Below are 10,409 nucleotides of genomic sequence, written 5' to 3' on the forward strand. Positions count from 1 at the left end.
AGGGAGGTAGAGAGAGAGACAGACCAGACATACAGACAGAAAGAAGAGAGAGAGGGAGGTAGAGAGAGAGACAGACAGACATACAGACAGAAAGAGAGAGAGAGGGAGGTAGATGAGAGAGAGTGCGCTGTAGAGAAAGAGGCTGCTGGTTTGTAAAGGTTTGATCAGGGTTAAGTCTCTGCATGGTCTAGTTTGTGGCTGAGGGATAGCCAGGTCCCAGAGTACAGCAGAGGAAAACACTCGTTTATCCTCCCTCTCTCTCTCTACCTCTCTTCTGTTTCCTGCTGTAAGTGGAGTGTTCCTACGCGGCATTGAACAGCACTAAGTCTTTATGGAAGCACCTCTCCCAGGAGACGAACCACCAACTTGCCTGAAACAAGTAGAAAAATACACAGATAACACAAAACGACTACATATTTTTCAATTTATTTGACATTTTTATTTACCTTTATACCTTTACTAAGTTAGTTAGTCTACACGGCGGAAAAGACTCTTACTTCAAAGTACATCCCCTGTGTGTAGTAGCTACCTTCTGATGTCTTTACTCTGAAACTGGGACTGGGAAAAGAGCAATGGACGGAATTGAATCGGTGTCAATTAGTCCAATTTCCAAAATAAAATCACATGAGCCATTCTGTTTTTCACACCTTTTTCCCTATCCCTATCATTCCTTTCTCACATACTAATCAAGTGTACACCCCAACACACACACACACACACACACAACCTCATTATTTGCAGGGGGGTGTAAAGGCCAGGGATTAAGGCAGATCTTGAACCATGAATAGGACCAGGCAGTGTGTGTTTGTGCGTGCGTGCGTGTGTGTGTGCGTGTGTGTTTGTGTGTGTGTGTGTGTGTGTGTGCGTGTGTGATTGAGTGTGTGTGAATAGGACCAGTCTGGGGCTTGGCTCCTGCTGAATTAATTACACTAATTAGCTCCTTAATTGCATACCTTAAAACCTTGATTATAGTGGCTGGGGCCAGGGGAGGGGTGGGGTTGGGGTACGGGGTGGGGGAGGGTTAGGGTTGGGGGAGGGGCTGGGAAGGGCTGGGGTTGGGGTAGGGGCTGTGGGAGGGTTAGGGTTAGGGTAGGGGGTGGGTTAGGGTTGGGGTAGGGGCTGGGTGAGGGCTGGGGTTGGGGCTGGGGGAGGGAACAGGGAGGGCTAGGGTTGGAAGGGGGGGGTTAGGGTTGGAAGGGTGGGGGGAGGGTTGGGAATGGGCCGGGAGGGGCTTTATTTGGAAAAGGGAGGATTAGGGTTGGAAGGGCGAGGGGGAGGTTTGGGCAGGGGAAGGGCTAGGATTAGAAGGGGAAGGGCTAGGGTTGGAAGGGGAAGAGCTAGGGTTGGAAGGGGAAGGGGTAGGATTGGAAGGGGAAGGGCTAGGATTGGAAGGGGAAGGGCTAGGGTTGGGAAGGGGAAGGGCTAGGGTTGGGAAGGGGAGGGGCTATGGTTGGGAAGGCCTGGGGTTGGAAGGGGAAGGGCTAGGGTTGGAAAGGGAAGGGCTAGGGTTGCAAGGGGAAGGGCTAGGTTTGGGAAGGGGAAGGGCTAGGGTTGGAAGGGGAGGGGCTGGGTTTGGAAGGGGAAGGACTAGGATTGGGAAGGGGAAGGTCTAGGATTGGGAAGGGCTAGGGTTGGAAGGGGAAGGGCTAGGGTTGGAAGGGGAAGGGCTAGGGTTTGAAGGGGAAGGGCTAGGGTTGGGAAGGGCTAGGGTTGGAAGGCGAAGGAATAGGGTTGGAAGGGGAAGGGCTAGGGTTGGAAGGGGAAGGGCTAGGGTTGGAAGGGGAAAGGCTAGGGTTGGGAAGGGCTAGGGTTGGAAGGTGAAGGGCTAGGGTTGGAAGGGAAGGGCTATGGTTGGAAGGGGAAGGGCTAGGGTTGGAAGGGGAAGGGCTAGGTTGGAAGGGGAAGGGCTAGGTTTGGAAGGGGAAGGGCTAGGGTTGGAAGGCGAAGGGCTAGGGTTGGGAAGGGCTAGGGTTGGGATAATACAGAGAGCAGCAGCTGTGTTCATAACATCTCATAAAGAGAGCAGCAGCTGTGTTCATAACATCTAATAAAGAGAGCAGCAGCTGTGTTCATAACATCTAATAAAGAGAGCAGGAGCTGTGTTCATAACATCTAATAAAGAGAGCAGCAGCTGTGTTCATAACATCTAATAAAGAGTAGCAGCAGCTGTGTTCATAACATGGAATAAAGAGTAGCAGCAGCTGTGTTCTTAACATCTAATAAAGAGAGCAGCAGCTGTGTTCATAACATGTAATAAAGAGAGCAGCAGCTGTGTTCATAACATGGAATAAAGAGAGCAGCAGCCGTGTTCATAACATGGAATAAAGAGTAGCAGCAGCTGTGTTCATAACATCTAATAAAGAGAGCAGCAGCTGTGTTCATAACATCTAATAAAGAGAGCAGCAGCTGTGTTCATAACATGGAATAAAGAGAGCAGCAGCTGTGTTCATAACATGGAATAAAGAGTACCAGCAGCTGTGTTCATAACATCTAATAAAGAGAGCAGCAGCTGTGTTCATAACATCTAATATTGAGAGCAGGAGCTGTGTTCATAACATCTAATAAAGAGAGCAGCAGCTGTGTTCATAACATCTAATAAATAGTAGCAGCAGCTGTGTTCATAACATGGAATAAAGAGTATCAGCAGCTGTGTTCATAACATCTAATAAAGAGTAGCAGCAGCTGTGTTCATAACATGGAATAAAGAGTAGTAGCAGCTGTGTTCATAACATCTAATAAAGAGTAGCAGCAGCTGTGTTCATAACATGGAATAAAGAGTAGCAGCAGCTGTGTTCATAACATGGAATAAAGAGTAGCAGCAGCTGTGTTCATAATATGGAATAAAGTGTAGCAGCAGCTGTGTTCATAACATGGAATAAAGAGTAGCAGCAGCTGTGTTCATAACATGGAATAAACTGTAGCAGCAGCTGTGTTCATAACATGGAATAAAGAGTAGCAGCAGCTGTGTTCATAACATCTAATAAAGAGAGCAGCAGCTGTGTTCATAACATGGAATAAAGAGTAGCAGCAGCTGTGTTCATAACATGGAATAAAGGGAGCAGCAGCTGTGTTCATAACATGGAATAAAGAGTAGCAGCAGCTGTGTTCATAACATCTAATAAAGAGAGCAGCAGCTGTGTTCATAACATCTAATAAAGAGAGCAGCAGCTGTGTTCATAACATGGAATAAAGAGTAGCAGCAGCTGTGTTCATAACATCTAATAAAGAGAGCAGCAGCTGTGAACATAACATCTCATAAAGAGAGCAGCAGCTGTGTTCATAACATCTAATAAAGAGAGCAGGAGCCGTGTTCATAACATCTAATAAAGAGAGCAGCAGCAGCTGTGTTCATAACATCTAATAAAGAGAGCAGCAGCTGTGTTCATAACATGTAATAAAGAGAGCAGCAGCTGTGTTCATAACATGGAATAAAGAGAGCAGCAGCTGTGTTCATAACATGGAATAAAGAGTAGCAGCAGCTGTGTTCATAACATCTAATAAAGAGAGCAGCAGCTGTGTTCATAACATCTAATAAAGAGAGCAGCAGCTGTGTTCATAACATGGAATAAAGAGAGCAGCAGCTGTGTTCATAACATGGAATAAAGAGTAGCAGCAGCTGTGTTCATAACATCTAATAAAGAGAGCAGCAGCTGTGTTCATAACATCTAATAAAGAGAGCAGGAGCTGTGTTCATAACATCTAATAAAGAGAGCAGCAGCTGTGTTCATAACATCTAATAAAGAGAGCAGCAGCTGTGTTCATAACATCTAATAAAGAGAGCAGGAGCTGTGTTCATAACATCTAATAAATAGTAGCAGCAGCTGTGTTCATAACATCTAATAAAGAGAGCAGTAGCTGTGTTCATAACATGGAATAAAGAGTAGCAGCAGCTGTGTTCATAACATGGAATAAAGAGTAGCAGCAGCTGTGTTCATAACATGGAATAAAGAGAGCAGCAGCTGTGTTCATAACATGTAATAAAGAGTAGCAGCAGCTGTGTTCATAACATCTAATAAAGAGAGCAGCAGCTGTGTTCATAACATGTAATAAAGAGAAGCAGCAGCTGCGTTCATAACATCTAATAAAGAGAGCAGCAGCTGTGTTCAAAACATGGAATAAAGAGTAGCAGCAGCTGTGTTCATAACATGGAATAAAGAGTAGCAGCAGCTGTGTTCATAACATCTAATAAATAGAGCAGCAGCTGTGTTCATAACATCTAATAAAGAGAGCAGCAGCTGTGTTCATAACATGTAATAAAGAGTATCAGCAGCTGTGTTCATAACATCTAATAAAGAGAGCAGCAGCTGTGTTCATAACATCTAATAAATAGTAGCAGCAGCTGTGTTCATAACATGGAATAAAGAGTATCAGCAGCTGTGTTCATAACATCTAATAAAGAGTAGCAGCAGCTGTGTTCATAACATGGAATAAAGAGTAGCAGCAGCTGTGTTCATAACATCTAATAAAGAGTAGCAGCAGCTGTGTTCATAACATGGAATAAAGAGAGCAGCAGCTGTGTTCATAACATGGAATAAAGAGTAGCAGCAGCTGTGTTCATAATATGGAATAAAGTGTAGCAGCAGCTGTGTTCATAACATGGAATAAAGAGTAGCAGCAGCTGTGTTCATAACATGGAATAAACTGTAGCAGCAGCTGTGTTCATAATATGGAATAAAGAGTAGCAGCAGCTGTGTTCATAACATCTAATAAAGAGAGCAGCAGCTGTGTTCATAACATGGAATAAAGAGTAGCAGCAGCTGTGTTCATAACATGGAATAAATAGAGCAGCAGCTGTGTTCATAACATCTAATAAAGAGAGCAGCAGCTGTGTTCATAACATCTAATAAAGAGAGCAGCAGCTGTGTTCATAACATCTAATAAAGAGAGCAGCAGCTGTGTTCATAACATGGAATAAAGAGTAGCAGCAGCTGTGTTCATAACATCTAATAAAGAGAGCAGCAGCTGTGTTCATAACATCTCATAAGGAGAGCAGCAGCTGTGTTCATAACATCTAATAAAGAGAGCAGGAGCTGTGTTCATAACATCTAATAAAGAGAGCAGCAGCAGCTGTGTTCATAACATCTAATAAAGAGAGCAGCAGCTGTGTTCATAACATGTAATAAAGAGAGCAGCAGCTGTGTTCATAACATGGAATAAAGAGAGCAGCAGCTGTGTTCATAACATGGAATAAAGAGTAGCAGCAGCTGTGTTCATAACATCTAATAAAGAGAGCAGCAGCTGTGTTCATAACATCTAATAAAGAGAGCAGCAGCTGTGTTCATAACATGGAATAAAGAGAGCAGCAGCTGTGTTCATAACATGGAATAAAGAGTAGCAGCAGCTGTGTTCATAACATCTAATAAAGAGAGCAGGAGATGTGTTCATAACATCTAATAAAGAGAGCAGCAGCTGTGTTCATAACATCTAATAAAGAGAGCAGCAGCTGTGTTCATAACATCTAATAAAGAGAGCAGGAGCTGTGTTCATAACATCTAATAAATAGTAGCAGCAGCTGTGTTCATAACATCTATTAAAGAGAGCAGCAGCTGTGTTCATAACATGGAATAAAGAGTAGCAGCAGCTGTGTTCATAACATGGAATAAAGAGTAGCAGCAGCTGTGTTCATAACATGGAATAAAGAGAGCAGCAGCTGTGTTCATAACATGTAATAAAGAGTAGCAGCAGCTGTGTTCATAACATGGAATAAAGAGTAGCAGCAGCTGTGTTCATAACATCTAATAAATAGTAGCAGCAGCTGTGTTTATAACATCTAATAAAGAGAGCAGCAGCTGTGTTCATAACATGTAATAAAGAGAAGCAGCAGCTGTGTTCATAACATCTAATAAAGAGAGCAGCAGCTGTGTTCATAACATGGAATAAAGAGTAGCAGCAGCTGTGTTCATAACATCTAATAAATAGAGCAGCAGCTGTGTTCATAACATCTAATAAATAGAGCAGCAGCTGTGTTCATAACATCTAATAAAGAGAGCAGCAGCTGTGTTCATAACATGTAATAAAGAGTATCAGCAGCTGTGTTCATAACATCTAATAAAGAGTAGCAGCAGCTGTGTTCATAACATGGAATAAAGAGTAGTAGCAGCTGTGTTCATAACATCTAATAAAGAGTAGCAGCAGCTGTGTTCATAACATGGAATAAAGAGTAGCAGAAGCTGTGTTCATAACATTGAATAAACTGTAGCAGCAGCTGTGTTCATAACATGGAATAAAGAGTATCAGCAGCTGTGTTCATAACATCTAATAAAGAGTAGCAGCAGCTGTGTTCATAACATGGAATAAAGAGTAGCAGCAGCTGTGTTCATAACATCTAATAAAGAGTAGCAGCAGCTGTGTTCATAACATGGAATAAAGAGAGCAGCAGCTGTGTTCATAACATGGAATAAAGAGTAGCAGCAGCTGTGTTCATAATATGGAATAAAGTGTAGCAGCAGCTGTGTTCATAACATGGAATAAAGAGTAGCAGCAGCTGTGTTCATAACATGGAATAAACTGTAGCAGCAGCTGTGTTCATAATATGGAATAAAGAGTAGCAGCAGCTGTGTTCATAACATCTAATAAAGAGAGCAGCAGCTGTGTTCATAACATGAAATAAAGAGTAGCAGCAGCTGTGTTCATAACATGGAATAAATAGAGCAGCAGCTGTGTTCATAACATCTAATAAAGAGAGCAGCAGCTGTGTTCATAACATCTAATAAAGAGAGCAGCAGCTGTGTTCATAACATCTAATAAAGAGAGCAGCAGCTGTGTTCATAACATGGAATAAAGAGTAGCAGCAGCTGTGTTCATAACATCTAATAAAGAGAGCAGCAGCTGTGTTCATAACATCTCATAAGGAGAGCAGCAGCTGTGTTCATAACATCTAATAAAGAGAGCAGCAGCTGTGTTCATAACATGTAATAAAGAGAGCAGCAGCTGTGTTCATAACATGGAATAAAGAGAGCAGCAGCTGTGTTCATAACATGGAATAAAGAGTAGCAGCAGCTGTGTTCATAATATGGAATAAAGTGTAGCAGCAGCTGTGTTCATAACATCTAATAAAGAGAGCAGCAGCTGTGTTCATAACATGGAATAAAGAGTAGCAGCAGCTGTGTTCATAACATGGAATAAATAGAGCAGCAGCTGTGTTCATAACATCTAATAAAGAGAGCAGCAGCTGTGTTCATAACATCTAATAAAGAGAGCAGCAGCTGTGTTCATAACATCTAATAAAGAGAGCAGCAGCTGTGTTCATAACATGGAATAAAGAGTAGCAGCAGCTGTGTTCATAACATCTAATAAAGAGAGCAGCAGCTGTGTTCATAACATCTCATAAGGAGAGCAGCAGCTGTGTTCATAACATCTAATAAAGAGAGCAGGAGCTGTGTTCATAACATCTAATAAAGAGAGCAGCAGCAGCTGTGTTCATAACATCTCATAAAGAGAGCAGCAGCTGTGTTCATAACATCTAATAAAGAGAGCAGCAGCTGTGTTCATAACATCTAATAAAGAGAGCAGGAGCTGTGTTCATAACATCTAATAAAGAGAGCAGCAGCTGTGTTCATAACATCTAATAAAGAGTAGCAGCAGCTGTGTTCATAACATGGAATAAAGAGTAGCAGCAGCTGTGTTCTTAACATCTAATAAAGAGAGCAGCAGCTGTGTTCATAACATGTAATAAAGAGAGCAGCAGCTGTGTTCATAACATGGAATAAAGAGAGCAGCAGCCGTGTTCATAACATGGAATAAAGAGTAGCAGCAGCTGTGTTCATAACATCTAATAAAGAGAGCAGCAGCTGTGTTCATAACATCTAATAAAGAGAGCAGCAGCTGTGTTCATAACATGGAATAAAGAGAGCAGCAGCTGTGTTCATAACATGGAATAAAGAGTACCAGCAGCTGTGTTCATAACATCTAATAAAGAGAGCAGCAGCTGTGTTCATAACATCTAATATTGAGAGCAGGAGCTGTGTTCATAACATCTAATAAAGAGAGCAGCAGCTGTGTTCATAACATCTAATAAATAGTAGCAGCAGCTGTGTTCATAACATGGAATAAAGAGTATCAGCAGCTGTGTTCATAACATCTAATAAAGAGTAGCAGCAGCTGTGTTCATAACATGGAATAAAGAGTAGTAGCAGCTGTGTTCATAACATCTAATAAAGAGTAGCAGCAGCTGTGTTCATAACATGGAATAAAGAGTAGCAGCAGCTGTGTTCATAACATGGAATAAAGAGTAGCAGCAGCTGTGTTCATAATATGGAATAAAGTGTAGCAGCAGCTGTGTTCATAACATGGAATAAAGAGTAGCAGCAGCTGTGTTCATAACATGGAATAAACTGTAGCAGCAGCTGTGTTCATAACATGGAATAAAGAGTAGCAGCAGCTGTGTTCATAACATCTAATAAAGAGAGCAGCAGCTGTGTTCATAACATGGAATAAAGAGTAGCAGCAGCTGTGTTCATAACATGGAATAAAGGGAGCAGCAGCTGTGTTCATAACATGGAATAAAGAGTAGCAGCAGCTGTGTTCATAACATCTAATAAAGAGAGCAGCAGCTGTGTTCATAACATCTAATAAAGAGAGCAGCAGCTGTGTTCATAACATGGAATAAAGAGTAGCAGCAGCTGTGTTCATAACATCTAATAAAGAGAGCAGCAGCTGTGAACATAACATCTCATAAAGAGAGCAGCAGCTGTGTTCATAACATCTAATAAAGAGAGCAGGAGCCGTGTTCATAACATCTAATAAAGAGAGCAGCAGCAGCTGTGTTCATAACATCTAATAAAGAGAGCAGCAGCTGTGTTCATAACATGTAATAAAGAGAGCAGCAGCTGTGTTCATAACATGGAATAAAGAGAGCAGCAGCTGTGTTCATAACATGGAATAAAGAGTAGCAGCAGCTGTGTTCATAACATCTAATAAAGAGAGCAGCAGCTGTGTTCATAACATCTAATAAAGAGAGCAGCAGCTGTGTTCATAACATGGAATAAAGAGAGCAGCAGCTGTGTTCATAACATGGAATAAAGAGTAGCAGCAGCTGTGTTCATAACATCTAATAAAGAGAGCAGCAGCTGTGTTCATAACATCTAATAAAGAGAGCAGGAGCTGTGTTCATAACATCTAATAAAGAGAGCAGCAGCTGTGTTCATAACATCTAATAAAGAGAGCAGCAGCTGTGTTCATAACATCTAATAAAGAGAGCAGGAGCTGTGTTCATAACATCTAATAAATAGTAGCAGCAGCTGTGTTCATAACATCTAATAAAGAGAGCAGTAGCTGTGTTCATAACATGGAATAAAGAGTAGCAGCAGCTGTGTTCATAACATGGAATAAAGAGTAGCAGCAGCTGTGTTCATAACATGGAATAAAGAGAGCAGCAGCTGTGTTCATAACATGTAATAAAGAGTAGCAGCAGCTGTGTTCATAACATCTAATAAAGAGAGCAGCAGCTGTGTTCATAACATGTAATAAAGAGAAGCAGCAGCTGCGTTCATAACATCTAATAAAGAGAGCAGCAGCTGTGTTCAAAACATGGAATAAAGAGTAGCAGCAGCTGTGTTCATAACATGGAATAAAGAGTAGCAGCAGCTGTGTTCATAACATCTAATAAATAGAGCAGCAGCTGTGTTCATAACATCTAATAAAGAGAGCAGCAGCTGTGTTCATAACATGTAATAAAGAGTATCAGCAGCTGTGTTCATAACATCTAATAAAGAGAGCAGCAGCTGTGTTCATAACATCTAATAAATAGTAGCAGCAGCTGTGTTCATAACATGGAATAAAGAGTATCAGCAGCTGTGTTCATAACATCTAATAAAGAGTAGCAGCAGCTGTGTTCATAACATGGAATAAAGAGTAGCAGCAGCTGTGTTCATAACATCTAATAAAGAGTAGCAGCAGCTGTGTTCATAACATGGAATAAAGAGAGCAGCAGCTGTGTTCATAACATGGAATAAAGAGTAGCAGCAGCTGTGTTCATAATATGGAATAAAGTGTAGCAGCAGCTGTGTTCATAACATGGAATAAAGAGTAGCAGCAGCTGTGTTCATAACATGGAATAAACTGTAGCAGCAGCTGTGTTCATAATATGGAATAAAGAGTAGCAGCAGCTGTGTTCATAACATCTAATAAAGAGAGCAGCAGCTGTGTTCATAACATGGAATAAAGAGTAGCAGCAGCTGTGTTCATAACATGGAATAAATAGAGCAGCAGCTGTGTTCATAACATCTAATAAAGAGAGCAGCAGCTGTGTTCATAACATCTAATAAAGAGAGCAGCAGCTGTGTTCATAACATCTAATAAAGAGAGCAGCAGCTGTGTTCATAACATGGAATAAAGAGTAGCAGCAGCTGTGTTCATAACATCTAATAAAGAGAGCAGCAGCTGTGTTCATAACATCTCATAAGGAGAGC

General features: G+C 41.5%; 1 protein-coding gene across 1 annotated transcript in view; it reads right to left on the bottom strand.

Annotated features, from left to right (window-relative positions):
• Positions 1-351, bottom strand: part of LOC109884108 (ephrin-B2) — a 29,563-nt gene extending 29,212 nt beyond the window's left edge. The window contains exon 1 of the mRNA XM_031791950.1: positions 268-351. The gene's annotated coding sequence lies outside the window, so the exon portion shown is untranslated. The remainder of the gene's footprint in view (positions 1-267) is intronic.
• Between the last annotated feature and the right edge of the window lie 10,058 nt (positions 352-10,409).

Source organism: Oncorhynchus kisutch, linkage group LG16 (assembly GCF_002021735.2).
Source record: "Oncorhynchus kisutch isolate 150728-3 linkage group LG16, Okis_V2, whole genome shotgun sequence".
NCBI classification, from domain to species: domain Eukaryota; kingdom Metazoa; phylum Chordata; class Actinopteri; order Salmoniformes; family Salmonidae; genus Oncorhynchus; species Oncorhynchus kisutch.